This window comes from Podarcis vaucheri, assembly GCF_965113315.1.
Source record: "Podarcis vaucheri genome assembly, chromosome: 3".
Classification (NCBI taxonomy): domain Eukaryota; kingdom Metazoa; phylum Chordata; class Lepidosauria; order Squamata; family Lacertidae; genus Podarcis; species Podarcis vaucheri.
The window spans coordinates 101,026,221-101,041,078 of record NC_138761.1 but is presented as its reverse complement, the minus strand read 5'-3'; the positions used below and the strand labels follow the sequence as shown (position 1 = coordinate 101,041,078).

Genomic DNA, 14,858 nt, shown 5'->3' with positions numbered 1-14,858 from the left:
GACGGTGCTGTAAATCAGCACTAATGCCGGTGAAGCTTTTCCAACAGTGGTGGAGGTGTCGGGACAGGCCTTGGGGGCTTATACTGCTCAAAGCGGCTGCTTCATTCTGCCTCATGGTTGAGATGGTCCTGGATTGCAATGACAACTGTCTAAACTACCGTATTTTTCCACAGATTGGGCGTGGGGTTTTTGACACAAAAATCATGTCAAAAAACTGGGGTCGTCCAATACACGGATAGTGGCATGGAGGGAGTGCCGCTGCACACAGGGAATGATCTGGGGGTGCTGGCTAGTGGCGCACAGCTTCTCCCGGTGCTGCAGTGAGGGGGAGCGATCTGGGGGTGTTGGCTGGCAGTGTGCAGCTTCCCCCAATTCCACTGCATGCAGGAAGCACTCCCTGGACCGTTTCCCGTGCACAGTGGCATGGGGAAGGTACCCTCCGGCCAATCAGCTGGCTGGCTGGAGCACAACTTCTCTCAATGTTGCCGCGCGAGGGAAACACTCCCTACCTGTGCGCGGGAAATGATTTAGGGAATGTTTCCCGCCCGCGGCTGCATGGGGGGGGGGAGGCTCAACAACTTTGGGCCATCTCCCCTCATTTTCTTAAAATTTAGTTCCCCAAAATAGGGGGGATCTTATACACGGGGGCGTCTAACAGACGGAAAAGTACAGTACTGAAATGTGCATCCCCTTTTACTTCTATGCCATTGAGTTGGTGATGGCAGCCATTAACATTCATTGCTTGATTCTTGTCTGCCTCTACTTTGTTTCTGTTTTTTAATTAAAAACAACAACTCTCTAGCAGTCACACTCATAGCAGTCATTCATACAGAGTGACCATTAGTGTAATACCGATATGCAGCTCACCCATTTGCTTCCCAATGAATGTTGTTCTTTACTAGTCTGTTGCCTGAAGCAAAAAGCATCTAGTCCATGCAATATGCACTGCTGTGCCTTTATAAAACTTTGAAATTTTATCAGAAAGGCACCAAAAAGCATTTCCTCAGTGTCATTCATCTTCTGCTGGTTTCCATGAGCTCCTTGCCTCATCAGGACACTCACGGGAATTTCAGCAGGGGCATTCACACCATAATTCATCATTCTCCTGGCCTGGGAAGTCAGGTGACACACGAGGACCAGTCAGAAGCCATTGTCCCATATAAATCCACCAGGTCTTCCCTTTGCACCACACTAGTAGCCTTCAGCTGCTGTATTCTTTGGTTTTCACCCAGTCAGCCTGCTCTCTTCCTGCTCAAGGTACTCACCCATTCTTGGGCCTGAGCATATTTCATAGAATTATATTATGTGAGCTCCCCAAGTCTCAGTTTTTATGCCTCTCCGCTGCCACTGCTTCAAATTTACAGACTTCAACCCTTTAACTCAAATTTACAAAAAGTCCTGATGTTGTGTAGGATGTCACAGGACCTCCGAAATCATTTCAGAACATGCTTACTCACTTTCCCCAAAATGGATTTTCCTATTGATCATTACAGCATCAGCAACTTCAATGGGTTTCATAAATCCAAATTAGAATGTAATTACTACAGTGCTTAAAAAGTCAAAGACAGTCAATATTTTCATTCGATATTTGAAAAGATTTCTATGCTGCCAAGCTGATGCTGGCAATTAAGAAAATATCCTTCTGTAATAGTTAGCTGATCTCTAATTTTAAATTTTTGATATGGTTTTATGTATGACTGTTGTAAACCACCCTGCTTTTTATGAAGAGAGGTACCTGCATATTTTTTTATAAACCAAATGAAATAAATACATATTATTGATTTTTTTGGTGTGAAAATAGTTATTGGGGGGGGCTGAAATATAGCACCAGACTTTTCATTTATTACTTTTTTGTTGTTGATGCTGCTGCTGCAGCTGTTTTTATAATTTGTTTTCTGCCTAACTGGCAGCTGTTTCTTTCTAACTACATGGCTGCAGTCAAATGAGCCAGAATGACAACATATCACTATGAAGACCGATGAGGCTATAGGGTGAAACTATGAACCCAAAATCACCTCTCAAAATTGTGGGATGCAAAATTTGGATGGAGGGTATACTGCCAAATATTCTTCATTCATTGACAGGGGCAAGAAAGAAAGAAATCAGAACTGGAAGTCAAGCCCACTGCAACTTTCAACAGCATTAAAACAATATTTAATAATATTAGAATTGGATCCACAGTTGCATTTATATAATTCACCTCCTATTCACAGGTAGTGAAACTGGGGAGACAATGTCATCAAATATTCTTCAGAAGAGGAATGTAATTCTCAAACAGCTTTGGAGGAGCTCAAAAAAGAAAATTCTCAAAACTTTATCAGATAATTCTTTCCCGAGAAATTTCAACACAGCCCTGAAGAGTGCTTTTTATAGCTGATAAATTTAAACACAACTTTAATAGAAATATTTTTTTCAGACCTCACGAGAAAGAGCATACATACCAAGTCAGATTTAAGCACTGTCTAAAGACCAATTTCACATATTTAAGGGATAGAAATTGACATGCTTTTACACATTTCTTAATTTCACATTTGATTCAATAAGATGTTGCTTGGGGGCATATCATGTTCCGTTTCATTTTTAATGTGCAAAATGAATGAGTCACGCTTTAAGCGCAGTGTTAGGCATCATGATAAATGCTCAGACAAGACTCTAGCTTCTGCTATAAGATGAAACACAGTCACCAGCATGCAAACGTACAATGTGATCCATAGCTGAGGAATTCCTACTGCTAACTTTGAATCATCTTATTCCATAAGAACATATGAAGAGCCAGCCGGGTTAGGCCAATGGTCCATCCAAGTCCCGCATCCTGTTTCCACAGTGACCAAACAGGTGTCTGTAGGGTAAATACAAGCAGGACCTAAGCTCAGCAACATTCTTCATCCCTGAGGCTTCAAGCAAGTGGTGTTTAGCAGGATACTGTGTAGGTAGGATGGGATTTGCCTTTTTCACAGCTCCTGTATACTGAGTCAACGTCTTCATCAAGCTATCCACTACAACCTCAAGGTCCATATTTAACCTAGCTAACATGATGGAACCCCAGGCAGAACATATTAAAGTTTCCCCAAGCAATCTTCCATCCAGGCACTTGACTCAGACCATGCCCAAGGTAATAAGATAATAGCCTCACAAGTCCAACCATGTATGCTTGCCCAGTAGATACTTGGCAGGTTGGGGGTGCTGCCTTTGGCTCGGTTGGTCATCCCCTACTGTTTTTCACCCGAGTGACCTGAGCAATAGGAAGTTACAGCAGTGCCCTCTTTACTAGGTCTGTTTTCAAGGTCTAAAAATATCAATACATATCATTTAACACAGTTAAAACATCAACTATAAAACCGTTGTCAAAGGTGATGGGAAGCTTTAATGCAAGAACTGCATGAAAAGGTTTGTGAAAACATACTCCTCGGGTACCTGCCTTCCTGAAACAGTAGAAACTGGACTGCATCAAGCTAGAATACATGGCTATTGGGCTGTGCCTGGCTTATTAGGTCTCATATTGTGCAAGTCTGATTAAAAGGAGCTCCTCTCTCTGGCTTTTTCCATGCTTTGTATCATAGAGGTTTGACAATACAGCAAAAGTCTTTCCCTTGCAAATGTAGGAAATCCACTACTACAGCAAATGGGGGAAACGTGTTTCCTTACAGCAAAGCGTAAGGTGTGGAAGAAATACATATACCTGCACAGGTGTTCAAAGATGCACATATACTGATGTATGCCATCCACACTTTGGGTGTTTAATAAGGGAACCATCAGTGAAAACAGCAGCATATACATAGGAAAATGTTTCAATGATAGAACAAATCAAAAACTTTTTAGAAATGTGGAGTTTAAAGGGTGGGGGGATCCAGAAATCTAAACAGTATGTAGGCAGTGCTAGAAAAAGAGGTGCTGGAACTCACCATGAACACCTCCCTCGTTCTCCTGGAATGCCAACCTGAGAGGTGCCGCAACTCAGTTTGCGCAATCTTTGAGAAAGCTTTGTAAAAATGTTAATTTATTAAAATAAGCAAAATTATTCCAGATGAATGTGGAATAATAACCGCCCTTTACTTATGTAATCACAATCTGAACACTGTTCAGAACCATTTCCTAGTGTAGGAGGAAATTACGGTGAGGGCTACCACCTCTTACCCCCAGATGCTGCACACACTGCCAGAACCATGAGGACACCACCACACCATCTACACTGATTAAGAATAGTCAAAGAAGCTTAATGAGTGAGCAACTAATCCATGCTAATACAGCTTCATTATCCTACCTGACTCACCAATAAATGAGTGTAGAAAGTGGTTAAGTGGCTGGATGGTCATGGCAACACACTGGAAACATTAAAGAAAGGGATTTTTTGTGGGACATTGCTAATAACAACCTCTAATGCTTTTTGGATGCTTTTCATCTTTTGAAATAGCTGAACAAATATAAATCTTTAGTGTTCTCCTGTGAAACAGAGAAGCATTAGCATAACATACCCCAGTAGATCGCTGTGGCTGTTATCTACTAATGGTTTGCAAGGGTGATACCTGAAATGGCAAAGTATAAACTATTAAAATATTTCAATGCCCGTAATTGGGGGGGGGGAGGGGAAGTTTCAAAACGGTGCTCAAATGGCTACATATGACACTTAGTATCAACGTACTTTGGAGATTAATAAAATGCATAACCCAGCAGATAGAGGCACATAAAATACAGTGCATCCGATTAATGTATCTTCTTGCTATTGTAGTTTCTATAGCAACAAGTTGGAATGTTATAAAATTTTACCACTGGGAAACAAATTGAAAAGATTTTCCCTTCCCCCAAGACCTATTATAAACTCAGCAGACACACACACACACACACACACACACACACAATCATGTGTCACCATACCATTAAAACTGTGCTATATATTTATTCCTGAAATAAAAGTGATTTGCTCATCATCATTTTGGGGCTGGAAAAAGATGGAATAAAATCAAGGTGTATATATATAAAATAAAAAAATAAAAAAGGCATGAGCAGTTAACACTTTATTCCAAGCACAGAATTATTCTTGATTTGTTTTAGAAGCTTGTGTTTTGAGAGAAATTCTTTATAGCAGTTAGAAATGTCACTGCCATTTCTGGAAAGTTATATAAGACAAATAAGAAACTGGCATCAAGACACAATGGCCAATTTTCCAAATCTGTCTCTTTGTTAGAAGCATCCTTCTTATGTTTGTCACCTACAGTGCAACTTCAATGCATTTTCTTGTGCACTGTAACTTAATTCCAGTGAGTCACAAATTCCAAGCACATAAACGAAGATGAAGTCACCAAATACAATTCAATAGAGTGTTCCTAACTGTTCTAATTGCTTGGACACAGGAGACTGCAGAATTCCATATGAAGTTCTAATGGAGGCATATTTTAAAGTAGGATATACGATTTAAAAATGTCTGCCAAGATGGACTCAACTGTTAATACTGTATATCAAAGTGCTCCATATTTATGTGGATGCATATATGAACCTCTGCTTTTCATACCATTGCTACAATCAATATGCATCTGAATCACGCACCGATACTCTCATGTATACTTTCCATTTCACTATTTATATCATTGCAAACTAGAGTATTTTTTGCTCTATAAGACGCACCAGACCACAAGACGCACCTAGTTTTTGGAGGAGGAAAACAAGAAAAAAAAATATTCTGAATCTCAGAAGCCAGAACAGCAAGAGGAATCGCTGCGCAGTGAAAGCAGCAATCCCTCTTGCTGTTCTGGCTTCTGGGATAGCTGCGCAGCCTGCATTCACTCCATAAGACGCACACACATTTCCCCTTAATTTTTAGGAGGGAAAAAGTGAGTCTTATAGAGCAAAAAATACGGTATGTCAGAGTGACACAATTTTCTTTCCGATTTCAAAAAAATCAGTTTCAGGACTTGCTTTGGAACTGCAGTTAGTTAACCAACTTATTTTCCTTAAAAGTCTGAAAGCAGGCTGGTTGTTTCTGAGCCTTCCTTGGATTGAGCTACATTTTCATGGCATCTTCACAAGCACAACACAGCGCCCAGATCCCTTCTCCATTCCCCAATGATAACCTATCCCTTCCCCTAATCCACCTGTCTGCCCTATTCCTCCCCCAGCCCCTCTCCTAACTTCCTTACCTGCCTGCTGAAGCAACAACATCTCTGCCAGTTCTCTCACCTGGAACCTAGTTTGGAACTTCTTACCAGATAAAATATCAGCAACTCTATGGGGTTTTACTTTAGTATCCACCATTGCTGTAGCATGACAGTTTAGGCAATGTTCCATCATTCAGCCTTAAACCCCCGCATCCTAAATTAAAAAAGATTATACTGCCCTAAACTGCTGTTGTAAAAAAAATCACTGAGATAATGTAAAGCACCTTGAGTTTTTGAACTTGACTTATATAAATACCTAGTACAAGTCTATATACTTTGGTCATATTAAATTTCAAACTAGTCTGCCCCTGCTCCTTTTATCTTTTTTGTAATAACCTAAATAATTCTCAAGCACAGGCAGGGAACCCCATCTCATTTTCACCATAATACATTTTAAGCAGCCCATTCAGATGTGACCATTATTCCAACTCTTTTGTTTCCTAGACTTTAGCTATTAGCAGCTCTTTCTACCATATGTAGTTTGCTTGGAAACAAGCCTAAAGAATAATTCTGAGTGATTGGTAAGCTAATCAGCTGCATTGTGTATATATCTGTTGGTATTATTTTACTGTGAATTTTGCAGTAATTGTCTATCATGGCTACCTGATTTTGATTTATATTAATTCAGTATTTCTGGAGGAGATTAGGATTTCAATGTTTTATCCCGTATAGCTTTTCTTCTTCTTCCACCAACTTAGGATTCGTATTCCACCATTTAAGTATCTACCACCATGGAGTTATTCTACCGAGAAAAGGGTTTTCAAAAGATGCATTTGCCACTGAATGTATTGCCAGGCTGTGAAAATGAACAATGTACACCCCTCTAAACATTCACATATGACCTTTTCCATGTACTTAATTCTTGATAGTTCTCTATAAATATTATCTATATGTATATTTTTAATATTTGACGACTTATATTTGGGATAAATGAAGATACGTACAGAAAGGTGATGGACATTTGTGAGAGGCAGGCTAGAGTGGTCTTCCTTAGCATGTCAGGCTGAGGAAGGGGAAGCCATTACAGGTGGGAGCTGGAAGGACTCAGTTCTCTGTATGTGAATTGAAGATTGAGATAAAATGGTGATAAAGGGCTATATATATATATAACTATGTAATTCTGAATTTTATTAGGCTCGTTATTATTGTTGTTGGTATTTTATTTCTCTTTCTCTTTCTTATTCTCTTTCTCATTTTTGTTTTCCTTCCCTTTTTTTGTTCTAGTATTCCTACTTATTTATACTGTGTTCTAGTGTGAATTTGAACATTGCGTCAGGTTTATTGGTAATCTCCTGGGGTGTTAGGGTAAGGGGAGAAGTAAACCCTCTCTCAAGGACATCAGAGATGTCATACTGGGCCTGGTTTTCCAGCTAGCACTTTCTCACTTTCACACACCCAAAGTCTATTACTACTGAACTTGGCACATTGTGTTTTAAGCTAAGCACTTCGACGCTATGTTCCTCACAACTGGCTGTCAAAAAGCCCATCCATACAAAGTAGACGCTTCAGTATGATTTATATACTGCCTTAGCACCTATTTGCGAATTAAATTGAACCACTAAATAAACAAACTGTGCCTTTTAAATAAAACATCAATCATTCCTGCCATTTCCCATCTTCATTTCGCTTCGTAGTTAATCAGCATCAACACAGGCTATAAAACTTTAATTGATGCAACTTGTGTTGCTGACAGTGTATATTAGTTTTCTTTTAAAAACACACACACACACACATAAAAACCCCACCAGTAATACTTCAGAGGCGTAGAGCTACAGATTAATCTGTTTCAGGGCATTCTCGGTCTTTCCAAAGTGATCTAATGCAAGTTAAGACAAAATTGCCTTCATTAACCTTGAGGTTCAAAAGAAAATAAGATGACACAGAGCTTCCTATCATCCCAGTTCTGAGAACAGGCAAATATGACCATTTCAGCCAAGGGTGTCACTATAATTAGCCCATGCTGACTTCTGCTTGTATCATGAGCAAGTGCAGGAATTATCCTGGGTATATGCCATCACTACAGATGTTGCTCCTTGTTATGAGTTGCCACAGCTGGAAATCTACATCTGCCACAAGCAGAGATGGTTGTGAGAAAAGCATAATCTGCACAGTAAAATGATCCATTTGGGGGGCATTTAGCATCAAAAGCCAAAATAGGAGTAAAATGATGTGGCATGGAAGAACACTAAATTTGCCCTTCCTGTTCCCATGCCAAGCGGGATGCAGGTTTTTGGCGGAGCTTTTAGAACATCCTAAACTCCGCGGGTGGCACTGTGTGTTAAACCACAGAACCTAGGACTTGCCAATCAGAAGGTCGGCAGTTCGAATGCCCATCACGGGGTGAGCTCCCGTTGCTCAGTCCCTGCTCCTGCCAACCTAGCAGTTCGAAAACATGTCAAAGTGCAAGTAGATAAATAGGTACTGCTCGGGCGGGAAAGTAAACGGCGTTTCCGTGCGCTGCTCTGGTTCACCAGAAGCACCTTAGTCATGTTGGCCACATGACCCGGAAGCTGTACGCCGGCTCCCTTGGCCAGTAAAGCGAGATGAGCGCCACAACCCCAGAGTCAGCCACGACTGGACCTAATGATCAGGGGTCCCTTTACCTTTACCTAAACTCTGCTGTAATTAACCCTGAATGCATGTCACTGGGGCAGGGACTAACATATCCTTCCTCCTGTTTTCTTAAAATAAAAATCTTAAAGCTTAAAAAAGGCTTCCATCTCATCATAGTGGTTCTGGAGGGGTAGAGTGACAATCTAATAAGATACGGTAGTAACATAAGCAGATGACACGGATAAATGGGACAGTGAGGAAAGAAAGAGAGAGAGCAGGAAAACTTAAAAGTGAATTGATTGTAGGGCTAAATATTGTTCCAATAACTAATGAAGAAAATCCAGAATTCCATGGACTGATCCTCTTGTTGGTATCTAAGTTCTCGTCCTAAATGTGTCATTTTAATGAACTTGCCATGTCTTCTCCAACCAGTGTTTTAGCTGAGAGGTTGCTACAGTCTTCCAGTATTTAGCAATGCAGATTCTCATAGTTGCTAGGAGAGTTGCAATCCATTCTAAGTCTATTGGTCTCACCTCAGGCTTCAAATAACAAAGAAGAGCAGCCTTCGGGATTCATGGCAAATTTGTTTTATACATTTTGGTTAATATCATTGATAGATTGTTTTGAAGAAATTGAAAGAACACCAAGGACTGGGAAGTGTTTTTATAAACAACCAGGTCTGTTCCTCTTTATATTAGGGTGTACAGCTCAAAGTTTTCATCATAATCTAAGAGCCCTGTCCCAAGAAATAGCCTGAGAAAATAGTGGGTTGGCTTCAAAAACTAGCAATGAAGCCGATAAATGAAAGGGACATACAATTAACACATCTGACATTTTCTTGCCTAATCCAGGTAGACATGCACACAAGACAGTAGGTGGAGAAGACTTTAAGGAGCATTTTGTGCTTCCTCTTACAACTACCTGGAGGTCTGCCAAAAGTTATATCTAAACAGATTTCTCCAAGTAAGTCATAATATCACATCTCTTTTAATATCCTTTCCTTCTGGGAAATGTGAAACAAGCACATACAAAAATAAAAATCCTACCATAACTTCCTACAAGATTGACAGTGGCTAATACGATTGAAAGGGCTTGGTGATTCAATAAGAGATTACTGCGGGGAAACATTGCCAAAAACTCTTTTCTTACATTGAAATCCCAAGATAAGGCGCTTAACCGATGTATGTGACACATGTACTTCTTGCTTGAGCAAATTCCACAGTTGGGCATCAGTTGCTCGAGGTTGCAAGGCCTATGTTGAAAAGCCATCCCCATATGGTAACGAATCAATGTCAAACATTTTCAGAGTTCCAACGAAGCATGGATATTCTGGGAGGTCATGGTCCCGAAAGATGACCAAGACAAGCAGGGTCAGTAACGTGGAAGACTTTGAATACTAGATAAGATGCCCTAAAGTGGACACTTTGTACAACGGAAACAAGGCAAAGCATATAGCAAAGTGATATTGTGGCATATGTCTTTCTTAACCAGATGTCTAAAAACTCTCTTATTTACCCCTTACAAAGCCAGGAACTAATGAGTTGCTTCACCTTAAACCTTCTCTGTGGTTAAACTAATGACAGTCAGTATTGGGTCAAGGAATTGTAGGATTTGGGGGGCAATATGTACAGGTTATCTAGAACCTTTCTGCACAATCTAAACAATGGTTGGCTCCAATTATTCTGAGCAAAGAGTAACAGATGGTACAGTAAATGGCCCAAGGTCACTCAGACTTCCTTGGCCTAAAATAGGATCAGGTCGGGCATGTCACAAACTGCCCTGTGATCTTCAGCTGAATGGCGAGATATAAAGATAATAATAAATAATAATAACAGAAGGAGCAAATGGGAGCTGCAACAAAATGCTGCAATGGGGAATTCAGAGTTTCAGCCAGGCAGCCATGCCCTCTTGCAGGATAATCAGTTCCATACACTTCACACACAAAAACGAAAGTAAACAGTTGGTCTTCTGTGGCCATAGAGAGCACTCAGTTTTTGGTGGGATGTTTTGGTCTTTCTCTTTCTCTTGAGATGTTTTGTACTTCTGCAAATCTCAGGGTTTTCCCAAGCCTGCTGATATCTCCCCCCTTGTGTCTAGGTGGCACTGGTTTTGGCTACATAAGGATCCTCGCTCAGAGACTTGAGTTCATGTTTAGTATATAAGATGATAGTGCCAATGGGATATATGTAGCATTGCTGCCAGAAGTTGTTTGCAGGGCGTACATTTTATGAGCTGTTTCAGTCCTGTGACTCAAGATACGATTTCCCTTCTGCTAAACACCTCCTTCAGAGCCCTTTGCCCCAGCTTACCTTTTCTTAACCAATCTTTGCATGCAAAACCATTCACCCACATTCTTCCTCTCTCCCTACCTCTGCCTCTTCCTTTTACCCTGGGAGGAAGATCCTGTGAGAGTTTGTAAGGTCATGGGTGATGAAGATGAAAATGTTGTTATAATTTTCAGGAGGAGAGAAGACTAGATCAGAAATATAACACTGGGTAAATTAGTCAGCTGTGGATTAGATGGAGATTAAGATACTACTTGCCATCACTTCTGTCAGCAAAAAAACCTCCTGGTCCCATTTCCATAGAAACAGGGCTGAAAGCCATGAATGGCTATGCATCTTCATGGTAACATTCTGTAAGGTCTGAGCAAGCAGCAGCTGAAGACTACAAAATCGGCATTGCAAGAGAGCTGTGTTGCTAAAATAAATGGCTGGAATATAAATACTGGTGCTGCCCCTAAATCTTCCTTAAAACTTCTTATTTATTAGTAGGGAATTATATTTATTAGATTGGCATCCCCACCCCCTATAACTAAACCGTATCCCTTCAAAGAGCTAGTTATAGGAGAAAAGGCATCCAGAGACACTACCATCTCATAATGCTAGAAGATATGTACAGTGGTGCCTTGCAAGACGAAATTAATCCGTTCCTCGAGTCTCTTTGTCTAGCAGTTTTTTCGTCTTGCGAAGCAACCCTATTAGCGGCTTAGCAGATTAGCACTATTAGCGGTTTAGCAGCTATTAAAGGCTTAGCGGCTATTAAAGGCTTAGCGGATTAGCGGCTAAAAGGCTATTAGTGGCTTAGCGGCTTAGAAAAAGGGGGGAGCGGAAAAAAATTGGAACACTTGCAAGACGTTTTCGTCTTGCAAAGCAAGCCCACAGGGAAAATCGTCTTGCGAAGCAGCTCAAAAACGGAAAACCCTTTCGTCTAGCGGGTTTTCCGTCTTGCGAGGCATTCGTCTTGCGGGGCACCACTGTATTTGGATGCTCGGGCACAAAACTCACTCCCTGCACATAGAAATAGTCCAGAAGAACAATAAAATCACCACCATTTTCTAAGATGTGTTTCCTTTTCCTTTTCCTTTTCGGGCAGCTTCAGACAGAGGTGTGTATAATTGTTACTTAAGCAGCTTGCTTCAGCTGGACCTTTGTACATGCCCCAGGAATTTGGCTTTGCTCTGTGCAATGAGAGCGATTGTAGTAAGCGAGGGAATGGCCCTACGGAGCAATCCCATGCAGGTCCAAGCAAATTGGAAGCAGGAGGTTGCAGTTGCCCAATTGATCCCCAACACCTATTCACCTATTGCCATAATCTCAGGCACGTCCAATAAGTAGATCGTGATCTACCGGTAGATCACTGGACGTCCATGGTAGATCACTGGAAGATCAGTGGCTCCCCCCAAAGAAGCTGAACAACTTTCGCTCAACCTAAAAGAAGCTCAATGTTTTTGCCCTGCACCCCCCCCCCAAAACCAGGACTTCCCTCCTCCCTTAAAAAAAGCTCAGCAACTGTGACCTGAACCCAAAAAAACAGGGCTTTCCTTCCTACAAAATGCTCAACAACCTTGACATGAACCCCCCAAAAGGGGGTAGATCACTGCCAGTTTTTAACTCTGTGAGTAGATCGCAGTCTCTTGGGAGTTGACCACACCTGCCATATCTAATGCAAGCAACACATAGACTTGAATCATTAATCGTCCCTTGAGAGTGACTAGATGCCACTCAAAAAACATGTCCTGCTTTGAGTAGACCAGGGGTCTGCAACCTTTAAGACAAAAAGAGCCACTTGGACCCATTTCCGAAGAAAAAACAACAACTGGGAGCCGCAAAACCATTGCGACATTTAAAACAAATATATCTCCGGAGCCACGATCTGACAGCGGGCGGGAAGGTGACGTCGGGACGGTGCGTGACTAACGCACGCACCACCCCCATGCGACGTCACAGCCAGTACAGCGCCCGCCACAGTGAGGAGTGTCGGGTCGCACAATGCGCCTCCTCCCCTCGCTAGTATCCGCCCCGGAGCCACGGCAAAGGTGTAAAAGAGCCACATGCGGCTCCGGAGCCGCGGGTTGCAGACCCCTGGAGTAGACCAAGCATTAGTTTTGCATTTTCTGAACAGGTGCAAGCTTGTCCCCTTCAGCAAGGACAAAAAAAAACAACAACCTACTAAGGCTGTGTACCAACTCCTGTTTACTCTGCACTCATGGTATTCCTACCACTGGTTTGTCCACATTTATCCTATGGTTTCTTGAGAAATACTGTGATTTGATGCATTTCTCCCTAACTAGCTTCCATCCAATTTGAAAATGGAAGCCATACGATGACATCCATGCCCACTCACCACTCTCTGCTGTAGACAAACTGCCAAGAAATATACCCACTGGGCTGATAGGTACAAGGATGTGCAACTGCGATATGAAATGCAGTGGAGTACAGGTGGAATGACCCCACCTGCATCTTTTGTTATGTAATGACATTCAAGTCCAGCTTTGACCTTTGTGAAAAGCCCACTTCACATTCAGGCTGAAGTTCACTCTTTAAGTTTTTCCTATAACTGGTAGCATAAAACATCCCCATTCAGTTCCACTTTTGGTGACACATCCAGAAAGCTGCTCAATGCTGCCCTTTTTCACACACCCTACCCCCAACAATAGCTGTGGGAACTGGCAGCTCTTTCTCTCTTTAATGTTTGCCGGATCCTTTCTTTGTCTCCTTCCCCCCTCCCCCATTATCTTAAAAATCTAAGGCGATATCCTAAGTGTCTGCTCGGTTGTGGCAGCATTTATGAGTTTATTAACCAATTACTATTCAGCAGAATCAATAAATCACCCACCGCTGTATAGTGAGAGCCATTGATTAAGGCGGGGGGGTGCAACATGCCACATATATGGTGTGAAAATTCCACCCATAATTGTATATGAAAGTGAGGAGCTCAGAATCCAATGGAATTCTGATGAAGATCTACTAGTTTCATTTCAGTAACTTACAGGTATGTACCGTATTTTTCACTCCATAAGACACTCTTTTTTTCTTCCTAAAAAGTAAGGGGAAATGTCTGTGTGTCTTACGGAGCGAACGTGTGGTCCCTGGAGCCGAATTGCCGAAAGATTGAGGGCACAAGGAGAAGACGACGACAGAGGATGAGATGGTTGGACAGTGTTCTCGAGGCTACTAACATGAGTTTGACCAAGTGCCTGGCATGGTCTGGTCCATGGGGTCACGAAGAGTCAGACACGACTAAACGACTAAACAACAACAACAAAGTATATGGGATCAGGTGCATTTTTCCAAGACTTGACAAATGTGATGCTTCGGTTAATCTCAACTCTGTACAAATTTAGCCAATAGAATTTTCAGATCCAATCCTTTTTCCACTTGATGAGCTGCATCCACAACCCTCTGCGGCCCCATCACCATTATTTGCTGCCCACCACACAGTAGATTGAACACATGAGCAATGCTTCCTAGTCAGCAGTTTTTTTAAAAAAGCAATAAATATTTAAGGATTTTCTCTCGCAGAACATGGCCAATAACCTTTTTATTTACAAAAGTGGTGCTGGATGCTTAATTTATAGGTAAGAGCAGACGAAAGTAAAGGGGAAAAAACAGGTCAATTAACCTTCAAGTTATATAACAGATAACACAGTAGGCATTGGGGCAACTTAAGAACTCACTGCATTCCCCAGCTTCCTGATTGTGCAAGAAAACAGTAAATACACATACTGACAAATAATATTAGTCTGCTTATAAATTATCAAGTAGAAATAACATGCTGAGTTAATTATCTGTCATTGTATAACATGTACTCATAAGCAACTGTCAGCTAATCAATGCAGACAAGTACCAGCTCACTTATTCTTGGTTGAAACTA

General features: G+C 41.4%; 1 protein-coding gene across 4 annotated transcripts in view; it reads right to left on the bottom strand.

Moving 5' to 3' along the window:
- The window catches only part of DLGAP2 (DLG associated protein 2), a 402,575-nt gene that overhangs the window by 324,977 nt on the left and 62,740 nt on the right, over positions 1 to 14,858 (bottom strand). The gene's annotated exons all lie outside the window — the stretch shown is intronic.